General features: G+C 42.9%; 1 protein-coding gene across 2 annotated transcripts in view; it reads right to left on the bottom strand.

Annotated features, from left to right (window-relative positions):
* Positions 1–11469, bottom strand: part of cdkn2a/b (cyclin-dependent kinase inhibitor 2A/B (p15, inhibits CDK4)) — a 58427-nt gene extending 46958 nt beyond the window's left edge. For both annotated transcript variants that reach the window (XM_068030253.1, XM_068030254.1), the window contains exon 1: positions 11363–11469. The gene's annotated coding sequence lies outside the window, so the exon portion shown is untranslated. The remainder of the gene's footprint in view (positions 1–11362) is intronic.
* Between the last annotated feature and the right edge of the window lie 4684 nt (positions 11470–16153).

Raw genomic sequence — 16153 nt, 5'->3', positions numbered from 1 at the left:
GGGTGCGTGTGTGGTGGAGGATAGGGAGAAGGGTCCAGGCCAGGGAATCATTCTGGACCTCAAAGACTGGAGATTTGGTCCTTGGACAAGAGCCAAGGAGACATTGAATAGGGTCTGGACAACTTCATCTCCCAAAGTTGGGCAGGGGCCAGGCTTTCTAACTGCACAGAATAAGTGGACACTGGAGCTATAGCTATACACCTATATACACCTATATATATACACCTATGGGGTAATTTTAACCACAAAAAATTTGGTGAATTGGGGTGATAACATTTTAAAAACCGCAAACGCAATCCCAATTCACCTCCAACTTGCCCACTTCCGGTTTTAACAAAGTCAGAACAAGGGTGGACAGCCAACCGATTCCCAGGAGGAGATGGTGGCATTAGTGGCAATGTCACTGGGAAAGTAATCCAGAGGCCCAGGCCTAATGTCCTGGGGTCACAGGTTCAAATCCCATCATGGCAGCAGGTGGAATTTAAATTCAATTAATTAAAAATCTGGAATTGAAAGCACGTCTCAGTAATGGTGCTATGAAACTATCATCAATTGTCATAAAAACCCATCTAGTTCACTAATGTCCTTTAGGGAAGGAAATCTGCTGTCCTGATCTGGTCTGGCCTACATGTGATAGTAATGTGGTTGACTTTTAACTGCTCTCTGAAATGGCCGAGCAAGCCACCCAGTTCAAGGGCAATTAGGGATGGGCAACAAATGCTGGCCTGCCAGTGACACCCATATCCCATGAAAGAATAAAAAAAGAGGCAGCTTATCCATTTAGATATTATAATGAGCTTGCATGCCTCATATTAAACCTAAAATAAAAGCAAAATACTGCGGATGCTGGAAATCTGAAATAAAAACAAGAAATGCTGGAACCACTCAGCTGGTCTGGCAGCATCTGTGGAAAGAGAAGCAGAGTTAACGTTTCGGGTCAGTGACCCTTCTTCGGAAGATTCCCTGGGATCTGACCCCCGCTCCAGTGTCGAAACCTCCCACCCACCTCCACACTATCACTATCCCAACAGTAGGCTCCCTACCTGCAGAGCATTCCTATCCAATAGGGAGCTAAGCCTGTCAATCAGGGTGGATTTTGGGCAGGGAACCTGCTAAAGCCAAAAGATGTATGCTGCGGAATCAAAAACCAGACTTGCTGAAACAAAACTCCTCTCCCCTGCTCACGGAACCTGCCCTCACTAAATATCAGAGCCATAGTGTCACCAACATCTGACAGTTCCCTGCCCATTAGGCTTTTTGGAAATCAGCACCTTAAATTATTCCTGACAAGTTAAGGCACTTTGTCAGATATCTGTCGCCATTATTTAAGTTAACTCTCCAACAAATCTCCATCCATAGGCTTGTATATGCAAATGAATGGGAAATAATATACTACTGGTGCTCAATGCACAAAATGAAGGCCACAATGCCGATGCTCAATTCAGCCAGAGCTTATTGTATGAAACAAGATTTGGAAGTATCAAGACTCATTTTCTGGAATGTCAACAATACTACTGCTATCTGAAGGATTGTCATATGCAGGGACAGTCAGAGCAAGCAAAGTAAATGAAGCTGTTAAATTTAGTTGAACCTTCCAGGGTTGATGAGAAGATTTTAAAACGTGAAAAAGGTGATCAGAAATGGGTTTCAGCATCCAAAGATCAAAAGGATTGTTGGCTGCTGTCAAGCAAGAAAAGTCTAACTTAGCTGGTGGACCTGATTGCAAAGGCCTTGAAAATTATTTTAATGGCAGACATCTATTCCAGAGTCCGAGCTATCTGATAAATATAAGCTACTTCTGCTCCTTCCATATAATTTTAAAGTACATAATATCAATTTATTGAAAAATATTTAACTGTGAAATGTTTTGAGTAGTTTTGATATGGTAAGTACTATGGAAATGCAAATATTATTATAGCACAGCAAATTAGCCAAAAAGCAAAGGGTGTAAATGCATCTTAGCAGTTTGCCAGTAAAAACCTTTAAAGTCTCTAATGTCCATACAGAAACTCCTTTATACAAGATGTCGAAGTTACATTTCACTTGTGTACATAAAACATTTCCAAAATCATATCTGCATTTGTCTGTCTCCAATTCTAGTCACATACGCTCATAAGTAATAATTTGCACCTAATATTTTGCCTTAAAATGAATTGTCATCTTTTGGTTCCACTCCATAAATTGAAGAAACCAGATTATTTCTGATAAGACAGCAAAGAATTCACAGCTCGTAGTCTGTAACCATGCAAACAGGGGAGGAAATCCACAGTTTGCAGGATCCAGCAATTCTGTTGGATTCCTCAGAGGATCTCCCTCCAGGTATCTCAAACTTTTGGTGAATTCTGGACTGACTGCTGAGAAACATTTTGGTCACAAGAGACAGATGACAACCTTTGGAATCCCCTCCTCCTTCCAATATTACATCGGATCACTCAAGTCTACAGCACAGAATCAGGATATTTGGCCCAACTGGTTTATACTGGTGTTTATGTTCCACATGACCTTCCTCCCACCTCTATTCACCTAGTCCTATCAGCATATTCTTCTATCACAGTACCTTGTGGAGCAGTCTATGGGCTGAATTTTCGCCACAGAGGTGGGAAACAGGAGCCAGGTCTGTTTTTGGTCAGAAACCTGCCTCCGAGGGGAAACTGATTAAAGTTCAGATTTTCATGTGGGGAAGACCTTATGGAGATGGTTTTCTGTCCACTTAGAGTCAGTGGAGGCAGGAATGGAGGTGAGTCAGATGAAGTGTGGGACTCATTTAGACTCCCAATGCAGGCACCACTGAGACTTCTGGTTGTCCTGAGGGAGAGATCTGTGGTTTGTGCCAAAGCCTTCCACTACATCAGAGATAAGCAAGATGTCACAGGGGAGCCAGAGGCCTGACACTGGGGTAGGGCAGTTCCTCACTTTATCGGTGCCGACCTGGATCTAATGCTGGAAGCCATGAGGGACTGGAGGGAAGTCCTCTTCCTCGAAGGTGGCAGGAGAAGGCCACCTTGTTGTACAACAGGGGTACTTCCCTGCTCAGCGTCATCTCCCTCCACCTCCTTCTCTCTCACCTCCTGCTCCTCCCCAATGAGCTATCTCCTTCCAGGTCTCATTGTCCCTCTCTGGAGGGCCATGTAATGGAAACCACAACAGACCACTGTAATTACCGAGCCCCTTGCAGGATGGTATTGGAGGGCACCACCTGACTGGTCCAGGCACTGGAATCACATCTTCAGAAGCCTGATGGCCTGCTCAATGGTTGTCCTATGGAGCAGGTGGCATTGACTGTAATGCCTCTGTGCCACTGTTTGGGGCTTGTTACGACCGAGGCAGGAGGAGTGCACTGTTTATTCTAGTTCCACTTCTTCACGGGTCACAACATATATTTAATTTTTTTCCCCCACTTACCAATGTGGTCAATCATGGCCTCTATTTTTATCCCAGAACAAAACACACCAACCAGGTTTCTTTAATAGACAACAAAATTATCAGTTTATTATAAAACAAGTCTCAAGCAATAATGAAGTAAAGCATAAACACACAGATTGAAATATTAAAGTTTCATTTTTATCTTATCCCTTCACACTCACACAAACACACAAACACACACATACACTGACTAGCCAAAAAAGGGGGATTTGTGTTTTAGAGCTCATTTACAAAAAAAAGGCCAAAAAAACCACTTGGGCTGAATACTTGTTCATTCTTGAAGAAACAGCAGATGACATACGTTGTGTTCCAAAACTGTCATACAGTCTGGCCTCTGAGTACACGTAGACAGGTCACTGGGATCTTTTAGAACAGTTCTTTTCAGGTGGCGTTGAGAATTAATTTAGCAGGCTTTTCTTCAAAGACAGGAGACGAGGTGAGTTAACATACTGAACTTCTCAGGGGCTTTTAGAGAGGTGCTGGAAAGCTGAGTTGGGTTGTGGTATTTTCTCCTTCCTTGCGAATTCTCTTCTCTTCTTGGAAGTCTTCTTCCCTCATTGGAAGTTCTCTCCCTTTTCTGCAGGCTTTTTAAAGAGATGGAACAGGTTGAGCTGAGCTGGGGTTCTGTCCTTCAGTTTATTTTTGAAAACTCAAATCCCTTTTAAACAGTTCATTCCCAACTCCAAACAATTCAAAAGTGAAACTGGAAACAGAAAGTCCACCTTCTGACCTGTCAATTCTCTGCATGCATCTTCCCTAGGTACCAGGGTTTCTGTTCTATAATTAACTTGAGTCCTGTGTCAACCAGTAAATGTTGTTGCCAAACATGTCCTTTCAGAGTCCTCTTGATGACCCTCTTGAAAAACAAACTGGTCTAACATTTCTTCAGTTTGACTATGAATCCTCAAAAAATATTTTTAACAAAAACAGAAGCACTTTTGTAACAAGCTCCTGTACGGGGGTGAGTTACAATATCTTCAAGGGATATCACTTGTCCCCTAGGATCCATACATGCACTTTCGGGTTGGAGTGAAGATCTGAGGCAGCCTGGGCTGGTGGAGGATGTAGGAGTCATGGCGGCTGCCAGGAAAGCGAGCGTACACATGGTGGAATCTCTTGTGGTTGCAGACCAGTTGGACGTTGAGGGAGTGGAAGCCCTTTCTCTTGATGGATCTGAGTGGCTGGTCACTGGGTGCCTTCATGGTCACATTGGTGCAACCAATGATGCCCTGCAGCTGGGGGAACCCAGCGATGGAAGCGGAACCCAATGTCCTCTGTCCCTGCAAGGCTATGTCTGTTGTCAAATGAATGTGCTGTCCATCTCTGGCAATGAGAACATCAATGACCAGCGAGATGCAATAGTATGCCACCGTTTGCAAGATGCCATCAAGGTCTGCAGCTGGTCCTTGGAAGGAGCCAGAAGCGAAGAAGTTCAAGGCCACAGTGACTTTGATGACTAATGGCAGGGAATGGCATCAAATGCTGCAAGGTGCGAAGTCTTCAGTGATGAGGGCACACCTGCCTGGAGAATTGCAGTCTCCTGCGGCACCGGGTCGTGGTCATCTCCAGGTAGCTTCTTCTTCATTGGTAGATCTTGTGTTAAGGGTATGGCCTCCATTACCTTCCTGCCCGTTTCCTCTCCTGTGCCCTCCTGATGCCTGGGGTTCCACCCAAATCTGACCGTTGTGCCCCCAATTCCAGCTGTAGCCTTCCTTTCTGACATGCAACCACCCTAGTGTAATTGGCAGCCTTGCCGCCCTGCTTTTCCGCCTCCATGATGCCGGGGGTGGGGGGGGGGGGGTGGTGGCGGCAGGTAGTGACGACCCTGTCCGATGCCCGAGCGCTGAATGCTCACTCTCCCTGCTGAAGCTGACAGCTTCTGAAACCCATCCGCTCCGTTAGATATTCCTCCCTTTGCCTTCAACAAGCTCTTAACAAGCTTTTTAACTAGTTTATTTTGCCTCAATTGGGAGGAGAGCGGATTCCTGTCCTGTCCTGGCGATTATTGCCAGTGCCAGGATTGGCTCCTTGAAAGTGACATGTCACTTGGCGCTGCTATTTTTGGACCCCCAGCCCCGACCTCTGTTCCTGCCTTTGGGGGGCCCCGAAAATTCAGCCGTATATGCCTGCAGAAGTAGGTGGACAAAAGCCATGTGAGTGCAATATCTTAGAAGATCCAGAAGCACATGAAGCCGGGGTAGGAGCAGGAGCAGGAACAGGGACAGATCGCCTGCATTCCATTATGCAAGCATTGTTCGCTGAGCAGATGGGCTATCTACTCAATCTGCTCAACACACTAATGCAAAACCACCAACCCTACTTCATGTTGTTCCAGGAGGTAGCTGTTCAGAGCTTCTTAGAGGCAGCTGAAGGCCTTCCAAGAGGGAATTTGGGGGCAGTATAATTTTTCCTGTGGATACCACAACCTGTGGAATGCCATTTGATGAATGAGTCCTTAATAAAGTTCAGTAGTCAGTTTTTTAATATCTAAAATAAAAAGAGAAACCATACTTTAGTCTTTAGTCTTTTTGTGATATTTGGGTTTTACAGTTTTGATTTTTATTGTTTCATATAGTTTTGCATACAATTACAGGGAGTAATTTTAACTTTGGGCAGTGGTGTGAAAGGGACTGGCCATTATACAACACGCATGAGCTTCCTTTTCATTGCAGTTGATGTAGATGAAGATTGTCCTCTTTATGTAACAGACAGTGCCAACCAATATCATCCCTTCCACAACATTACCCAAAGTTAAATTTACCCTCACAAAGTTTTATCTTTCTGTTACGACCAGGTGAGAAAGGTATCTAGGGGTCTGTTACTATCTTCACCTGGTCTTATTGTAACAGGGTTTAATTTTAAACACACTGTGTTTCGAGCGCCCCCTTTGTGAATCCTTGTTCACAACTTTCTAATTACAAGGCAAAGAAATGAGCACCAACAGGCTTTCTTTGGTTTAAAGAAGAAAGATGAAATTTATTAAACCTTAAACTTAAACACTAATATGGTTGACGCCTACGGATATACGACGCACCCACACTAGCATGCACCCGCAATACACACATGCAAATAGGGACAGAAAAGAGCAGAAGAAAGATAAGTAGAACAGTTTGAGGCTATCTCTTGTTACTGTGCTTCGAGCTTACTGTGGTCCTTGATTGAAGATACGGGTCTTGCATTTCATTGGGGCCCAGTGTTCCTTTTAAGCCTTGTTCACGTAGGAGACTTTTTCTCTCTTTGAGTTTACGTGTCTTCAGTGGTTTCTTAAGCTGCTGAGAGTGAGATGAGGGCAGACAGGAGACAGGTCTTATCAAATCAGGAGCCAGGAGCTTTCTGATCTAAAGTACCGTTTTCTCCAATTTAAAACTCTCAGTTCAAACCTCTGCAATAGCCAGTTAGTCATGTGACTAAAAGTAGTCTGACCACTTCTGTATGTTGGGGAAGTAACTACTCAGTCCCCATTGTTTCAACACAGTCTGTTACTATGCTAATGTCTTTCTTGCAATTTTTAACTTTTAGTGTTCATGTGGCAAAATAATGTGTGCCTCAGTCTTGGTAGGTGGGTGGGGCGGGGGGTGGCGTTGCCTGACAAGACACTTACTGAGAGAGTTTTAATTATTTTGTACATATATATTCAGTTGCACAAAATACGTTAGATTGTACTGGAGATAACCATAGTTAAATATTTATTAGTTTTGTACCCAATAAGATTTTATTTACCTCCAACATTTTATGAGTTGTTGAAGAAAAATGGATTAATTCTTCTTAATTATGTCTTCAGTCTCTTCTTTACCTTCTCTTAGCCCATCTTCCAAACCAAGTTTTCATATAAGTTGGAACCTTCAGCATAGTGGCTGCTATCCTCCTGGATGGAAGTCTGACTGTTGTTCAAATGTTCAGTCTTGTTTGTCCCATTCTTTTGCTGTGGGCCTGACAACATTACATGATTGGTGGGATAACTGGTTTGTGAGGTGTGTTCTGCCTAGTGCCGATTGGAAGACCTTTACACCTTTCACAAACATGTATCCATTCAGAGAGTGCATTCAAAATAATGCATTCCTGTGATGTGATGCAAAGTAGGTGCACAGCCTATAAAGCAGTTTTCAACAATTATCTGCGCTGATACATGTTAGTTCCATATACATCATTATAACATGGTCACTCTTTTTCACTGCAATATTCTGAATGACAATAAAAATCGACTCTCTTTACACTGACTTTCCACCCACAGCATTAAGTGAAAGCCTGGTCTGAATATATCTTAGAATTCTGGTCACAAACTCTCTTGTTTTAAGTGATACTCCACATAATGGTTTGGAAATTATGAAAATTACTGTGTTGCAATTGTTAGCTTACTAATATTTTAATTTTGATGTTTATTTTGCTTCCAGTTTTCTCCTGAAGGCACTGACTTATAATGTGCCATGGGCAATAGCAGTTCTTTATCAAGTGCCCATTCATCCTGCCAACCTCGACAGTTGCCTAGAAATTGGTTTGTGCCAGGCTTTCGGCACAAACCCAGAGGAAAACAGGAACTGCTATGCCAAAAATGATGAGCAAGAGGAGCATACAAAATTGGTCCGCTGTGTCATCAGGACATGACTGGCTTGCTGGGGTCACCAATTGCACCCCAAGAGTCTGTGTGGTGGTTGCACAGAAGATATAGATCAGCCAGCAGGGATACTGGCACCAGAGCAACAAGTGAGTTTGGAGGGATGGGAAGAGATCAGGAAGTAGGTGAGCAGTGCCCTGCAGTTTTAATATAAAGCCAGGAGAAGCACTCCTGTGCCCTCTAGCTCCAATTTCAGGTAAATATTCTTTTTCATGTTCCTTTTTGGTGTCAGCCTTCAGTGGTCCCATTAGGGAGTGTTGGTTTGGTTGCTCTGCATCTGAGAAAATTGATCACCCGCCCTTAAATGTCTCAACGTTTGATAAGGGACCTGCATTAGACTGATTTACATAGGTAAAGAGACTAACACCAATTTCAATTGGGTGCCCTGGAAAACTACAGGGAGGCGTAACCAATATAGCCTGTGATGCAGAATGACTACAGACAGGCCACATTGGACTTTTCAGTGCCCATTTTGCACCTGAAAAATGAGCACTGCATGATCCAATTTCTAGGCCAAGAGTGTTGTCAGGGTATTTGACTATAGCTAGCATTATAGCCAAGTCAAATCTCACTGTCACCTCACTATCAAGAATGGGTCACTATATAGCAATCAGGGACAAGAACCCTTGCCCAGTTTTTCCTTCTCAAGCCCAGGGGCACTGAGGCATCTCTAGTAATACCTGAGCTGAGATTAGCTCATTCAGTGCAGGATTTTGCAGGTATGCCAGGCAGTCTACTGATCAATGAAGTTACTGGGTAGGTAACTTTAATCTCACGATTTATGCTATAAAATATGAAGTAGTGCTGCAAACATCAATGCAATGTTTATGCCTATACAGACATTATTCACAAGAACTGGCACAGACACGGTGGGCCAAGTGGTCTCTTTCTGTGCCATAAATATTCTATGTAAACCTTCTATAAGAGAAAGAAAGGTGGATGGATATAAAGTGCTTCGTGCGCAATTAATTATTTTGAAATTCTGTAACTATCGTTACATAGGGAAGCATGACATTGGGTGGGCCTTAAAACTACTGACAGCAGATCTTTTCTCTGCTGTAATTTTAGTCCAGTGGCCACTGTTATTTGCATGAAACACAGCAAACAACAGGGAACTTTGGCTTACTCGCAATACTTAACCACTGAGCATGGGGTTGTCTCTGGCAGCTCTACTTTAGAACACAAATCTTTGGAGTTCTTTTTGCTGCAGCAGATTCACCGCTGATTCTTTTGGTAAATTGTTCCGCCAGTCCGTCCCTCCAGATTTCTAAAATATTTGACTGGATCCCTGTCACCAGTTTTGACTGGAGTTAAAATAACAACAATGCAGCAAATGTGACATAGTTTCCAGTGTGAGCAGCACATTAAATAATTGTCTGAATTCAATGCATATGCACAGGAGATGTAAGGGCAGATTTTTCGGTTCCCAGCACCCTGGCGCTGGACAGGAGTACTGGGATTTCCTGTCCAAGGACATGAACACAGCCCTGGTGTAGGCCTGCCACCTGACAAGTTCTAATGTCTTCAGAAAGAGAGGAAATATGTTGTTGGACCTCCAAGATTGGTGCAAGTTCTCCATTGGTAGCCAGAGGGTCCCAATTACATCCAAAAATCCTGCAGGGGACTAAAAATAAAAATAACCATCTCCCTTCCTTTCTTTGGCCTGTCCCTGACCCTCTTGGTATAAGTCCAAGGCCAGGCCACAGTGCCATGTTCAATGGATGTCTCACACTCCAGTGCTCAGTGAGTGGTCTTTAAGAAAAGTGAGCAAAGAGGCCAGGCATGCTTCTGCTGAACTTCATTTTCCTGGGATTGTTGGACCTATGCCTTCTGCAGAAGTAGGCTCAGCTCCATTAACCTCCCCCTACCCCACCCTGCCTCCCCACCACCACCATCCCCCTACCCCCACACACACCCAGAGCCCTACAAAATCCCAGAACAATGTAAAAGGAAGTGACGCCCAACAAAATGGGGCTCTGCCCCTTTTCCCTGACCGTTTGCACCTAGGAGAATGGGTGTTCCATGGGGGAAAGTGTCAGAAAAATAGGCAGTAAAGGAGCACAGGCTTTACAAAACTCTGTCATTAAACATTGATATGTGCATTTTTACTCCCTGTGGAGAAACTACTTCAATGCGACTGCAGAGTATTTAATACAGCACCTGTAGGTAACCAAGGAAACTGCATTTCCATGGCAATTGTCCATTGGTTTCTTCCACATAAATAAAAAATTATGAAGGGATATTCTAGCTAACATCTTTGATCTATTGTCATGACAACCAACAGGACAGAACAGTTCTACAATGAAGCCCATGCCAAAGTTCATTAAATTGTATTATGAAGTCTTAAACAACAATCTTGCTGTTTGGTTTACTTAGAGAGTGTAACTGACCACTTCACAGAGAAAATGTGCAGGATGGCCACAATGATTGCATACCTTGCCACCTGGACAATTAGCTGCTAGCAATCTAGCAACATGTCCACAAGCTCTGACATAGCCTGGTCTGTACATATGCTTTCCTGCTATTTTGATTCCCAAAACTCTTTCCCCCCGCACGTGCTGCAAGGGCCACCAGCCACTTTAATGTCATTATTCATGATGGTCAAAGCTCTTGAGAGACGCCAAAATATCTGTTTGCTGATTGGTTGTTCTTGCGCTGCTATCAGCAGCAGCGTGGAAAGCAATTTAAACAGCCATCAGAGGACTTGCACTGTCTGCTGCTAGTTTTTACTGTCCTTAGAGCAGTGGATAGCTATGGCACCTAAAGCAAATAAATGCCCCCAGATGGTTTATCCTTCTCATAATCGTTTCCCATTTGATTTTTAAGGAGTTCCCCACAACGCATTACCACAAACATTCTGGACCTTTTCAGTATGAAACCTATCTGGCAAGCCATCTTTAATACCTCTCATCATACCATGTGAATTAAAATCATTTGGATGTAACTAAGATACCTGGTCTGCCTATGGTTTCTCAAGGCTGTTTATAGCTGACATTCACAGCTCTTTAGCTTCGTTGCAGCTTATCTGGATAGTGTGGTAGAATTTACTGTATGTAAGGATGCTTTGGGGGCATCTTTGGCGAGAAGCCACATCGTTCTCTCAAAGCACCTTATTGAGAAAAACAAATTCTTATTTCATTAAAAAAAATTACCAGCACAATATATGACTAGACAGCATGAAATTCAGATGCTAGAAGAGGAAGTAGTTTGCCACTTTCAGTATTAGTAAAACTGAAATAAATGATTACAGTCATAATAAAAGAAATATTATTCAGCTGTGTACAAACATTGAAAAGACCACAACATTTCAAATAATGATATCTCTACCTTTGCATCTTGATCATAAAAACTCAGCTTCTCTTCAAGAGAATTTTCGAAATAATGTTCAGTCATGACTGGAGAGAGCTTGTACGGGGCACCAGTCAGCAGCAGTGAATCAGCAGCAGCAGCACAACCAGTGAAATGACAGTTGGAACCATGTGATCAGTTCAAATTGAAAGGAAACAAGCGTTTTTGCTGAATAATCCATTATCGCTCGCCAAGTTCAAGCCACATGCAAGCCAGTTCACATAAATATAAACCAGTTTAAAAATGACAGCAGCATTCTACGGACTGAAAACAAAATTACATGCTACCTGAACAGAATTCAAAAACAAATGACTGGGATGCAAGGAAATACTGGACTGGATTAGATCACATTCTGCCTACAAAGTCATGATCCTTTCCTTTCATAATTCATTTCTTACTTTTTTAAAAGCAAATTCAAGAAGGAATGTTTACATCTGTATGTGGGTGTGTGTGTTTGTGTCTATTTATTTGTGTTTGTGTGTGTGAGTCTGCATTTGTGTGTTTGTGTGGGAGGTGGATGACCCCTGTTCTCTCTCTCCATTTGCTCCTGCATTCAGAATCACTAAGGAGTACAATATTAGTACACATTACAATTCTGAAACAACAAATATGCGTGGAATGAACTGGGTGGCTTGCTGTGGGTTTGCATTCACACTATGGAACACAAAACTAAAAGCCCAACAAGAGGGTGGTAATGTAAGGATGGTCAACCAATCAGCTGGAGCCAAAGTCAGGTGATATAGAACATGGAGCCAAAAATCTGTAATTTTGCATGGGTCACCAGATCCTTGTGATCAAACATACCCATTTTTCAAGCTCTGGTATTTCAAGCTTATTGTTGGAAGTCATTCTTCCTTAACCTTTTGGGTTTAATGATGGCATATTTGCACCACAAAGTAAAAGGGTAACAAATTTACAATATTTCACATTATTCACAGAAGTAAAGATTTGGGGTAGAGTTCTTGCTTTGGGCACGATCAGGAAAATATGCCCAAAATGCACTTGAAATTGTGATGGTTAGGTTACAGTTCAAGTTTCCACTAAAATTGATTTGCATCATCCCGAACATAAAATTTTTCACATTCCAGCACAATTGGGCAGCATAATAGAATATAATTATTTCTTTTTTCTTTCCATTAAAAGGTATTCTGAATTTAAGAGTGGTAATCTGGCGCAGTTTTATCAATACAGGTGAAAATGGGTTTAGTATCAAAATAAGCATTTTGAATAACAAGTGTCCCCACCTGTGAGTACCCTGATTTAAAATCACTGAAAATGACTCAAAAAACTACACTGAACCACTCAGTAGTTTCATTGGTGTACACTAGTTAGTTTCTTAGTAAATTAAATATTTTTGAAATTAAAAAAAACTTTTAAAATGTGCCTATGCACCTAAGAAAATGAATGCTATTTGTTGAGCCTCCCCAAAATGGCAGAATCTCACAATTTCGACCTGGGAGCAGTTTTGTGGGTAGCGCCTGTGCCTGAGCGAATTGAACTTTGAACCAGCGTAGAAGATTGCCGAAAACATCAATGTAAGTGGTTTTGGCATCATTCAATTACGTTTAAAGTTGCTAGATTTTTGCACTCGTTCAGCCAATTTTACCCAGACTGCTCTATGACTATGAATTCTCTATCTCACCTGGTTCAACATGCAGAATTTACTTGACCTAATTGACATTAAACTGTCTATGACAAGGAACACATGGATGGTTGGCATGAGAAATAAGAAATATTATACCGATGGAGAACAGACAGCTCTTATTGGGGTTCAACTAAGGCATAACATAAGGAGAGCTTTACTATGCATCTAACCATGTAATACATGACCTACCAGTGCTTGCATAAACAGTCACAAAAGAAAAATACAATGCAGTTTGGAAGCACTCATCTCCATGTTGAAAGCACTATTCCTTAGATTCATGTTGTCCACCGGCTGTGTGTGTCTGACGCTGCACAATACTAGGAAGAATGTAGAAGATGCCCACAATTTAGAGGCTAAAATCTCCACAGACTTTAATTTGTGCTGTTTTAGTGCACTCATGGTAAATTCAGTATTCATGGCAAATTTCTGTCTGCACTATTTGAATATAGTCATTAAAATTCTTTTGAATGGGTTAATGATTTGGATTAAAATAGTACAGACAGGACTATAAAGGAAACAAGATAACCAGCATACTAAAAATAATGCACAAAGGAAATTAAGGTCCCATGTGCCTTTGTAAAATTAAATAATGAATGTAAATCAGGAACACACAAACTGATTTTTACAGATTTCTAAAACAAATGCATATTGAATCTACAAATAGAGCGTCCATTGAGCTAATGAATTTGGATTTGAATTCATTTAACATTCTAGTTACTGAATTTAGCAATCCAAATAGCTACAAGTGTCTTTTAAAGCACTCTGCAGTGTGTTTTCAGAGCTGTTCTATGATGTCAGCTCCAGATTAGCCCCACCTACTGAAGTCCCATTGGTGTGCTGTTTCAGCCAATGATAATTCAGTACTGGGAAAGGTCACTTTTGCACAAGGTATCCAGGCAGCAACAGCTGTAGTGGTTTGAAAACAGGACAGCTATATATGAGGAGATCATGAAGAATCATTAACAATATTTCAGTAATGTATCAGAGAAAAGAGTATACAATAGGCTAACACTTAACATTATCATTCCACCTAAAATGTTTCATATTTTGGGGGTAACTATAAATTCAAAGGGCTGATATTCAAAAGGTTGCACAAAAGAAATTCATCACAACTGCAATTATCATTCATATTGTAACTTTGTTCCCGTAATTTCAAAGTGTGATATTTTTAGCTTTCTTGCAACTACAATATGCAAGTCACTAGTTTCCATGTAATTCACACGGTAAGGGTGAGAATGCAACAGGATGATGCAGCTTTCTGTACTGCTGCTCACCAAAGGAAGATGTCCTTGTGCATGCAGAGTACAGAAATACCTCGCTTAACACGGTTTCGCACAATGCGTTTTCGCTATAACAGGGTTTTCCCATTGGGGAACACTTTTTCCGCAATGTGGAACATGCCCGTTATAATGCAGTTCTGAGTGGTCGATCAATGGCGAAATACAGGACAGGTACTTTGCTGCGCAGCTGAGTGGTATGGGAATTGTGGATCTACATGGATACAGTACGCTACGCATCCTCCACTCTGTCAGTTCTTTGTCCCACCATATTTACTGTGTGCGCGCAATTGTATGGATCTTGCCAAACTTTATCGTGATTTATCCTGCTCTGTCACTGCTGTTACAATCTGGCGAGGAAGGGTCAACAGGCTCCCACTCCTTGTTTGACCACAACAAGGTTTATTTCTTTTAAATAGTGGATGTGCTGACCAATTCAGTGAGTGTTTAACCCTTTATGTGCCCTCATCATAAAAGAACCAATCAGATAGGTTTTTATTTATTTATTTAGAGATACAGCACTGAAACAGGCCGTTCGGCCCACCGAGTCTGTGCCGACCAAGAACCACCCATTTATACTAACCCTACAGTAATCCCATATTCCCTACCACCACTAGGGGCAATTTACAATGGCCAATTTACCTATCACCTAGGAAGAAACCGGAGCACCCAGCGAAAACCCACATGGTCACAGGGAGAAATTGCAAACTCCGCACAGGCAGTACCCAGAATTGAACCCGGGTCCCTGGAGCTGTGAGGCTGCGGTGCTAACCACTGCGCCACTGTGCTGCCCTGAGTTCTTGAGTTTAAACAAGAAGTTAATTTATTGTACTTAAATGCAAAACCAAATTAATAAACTATACTCCAACTTTCAGGCACACACAAATAGGTTACAGAGTGATGAAGACTAGATTGGTTGTATTTGAGTCCAGAACAAATAAAATAATGGTTGCGCTTGCTGACAATGCAACCACTAGGTGGCGCAGTACTAGTACATGCGCAAATGCAGCCTCTTCCACTGAAACATCATTGTCTGCGACGTTCAGGCAGCTGCCAGGATTAAAGATGGCGCTGCTCAATTTATCACAGAAAAATAACCTCAACCCGAAAATCCCTTCAATGGCAGCCATTGCCACCTCCATCCCACTCCCAACAGTCCCCCGCTCCCTCCTGCCACTGCACTTCTCTCTATCGGTCCCTCCTGCACCCGTCTTCTCATTGCTGGCTCCCTGCTGCCTTTCTTTATGCACTCGCTACAGCCTTGCCGTCCCCTCCCCCGACTCCCTCAGCCGCTTGCTCCAGACCTCACCACTGCTCCCTCCCTTCCCCCTCCTTGACCGATTGCTCCCCACTCCTCGCTTCCCACCCACACCCCCCCCCCCCCCCCCACCGCCACCCCACTCTCCGGCTGCTCACTCCCCACGTCCCCCCCACCACCAGCGCCCAGCTCCAGGCAGCGCAACTTCCCTCCTCTCGGCCACGCGCTCCCATGTTTGATTGTTCTCCGCGTGTTGCCTGAAGAAGCAAGGTGGACCACGAGGGGTGCCACATTCAGCCGCTCGATGATGTTGGCGTTATGTGATGACGTTTTCCCGTGCATGCGCCAATTAGTTCTGGCAAGACGTAGGCTGCGTATGTGCAGCACCTCACTGAGAGCAGAAGACTGTGCATGTGCGCAGCTTGGAGCGCTCTGATGATGTTGGCGGGCTGCTGCATTGTCAGGAGTCCCTTTGTAAAATAATATGCAGTCTGTGGAGTCTGGTAATTCAGTTGTCTTCTGGCTGAGCTCATTGTCCTGAAGATTCTGGTTGGTAGAAGTGGCCACCTGGTTCAGGGTTTTCTTGGTGA

The sequence above is a fragment of the Heterodontus francisci genome, chromosome 4 (genome assembly GCF_036365525.1).
Source record: "Heterodontus francisci isolate sHetFra1 chromosome 4, sHetFra1.hap1, whole genome shotgun sequence".
Lineage (NCBI taxonomy): Eukaryota > Metazoa > Chordata > Chondrichthyes > Heterodontiformes > Heterodontidae > Heterodontus > Heterodontus francisci.
This window is presented reverse-complemented; position numbering and strand designations above follow the sequence as displayed.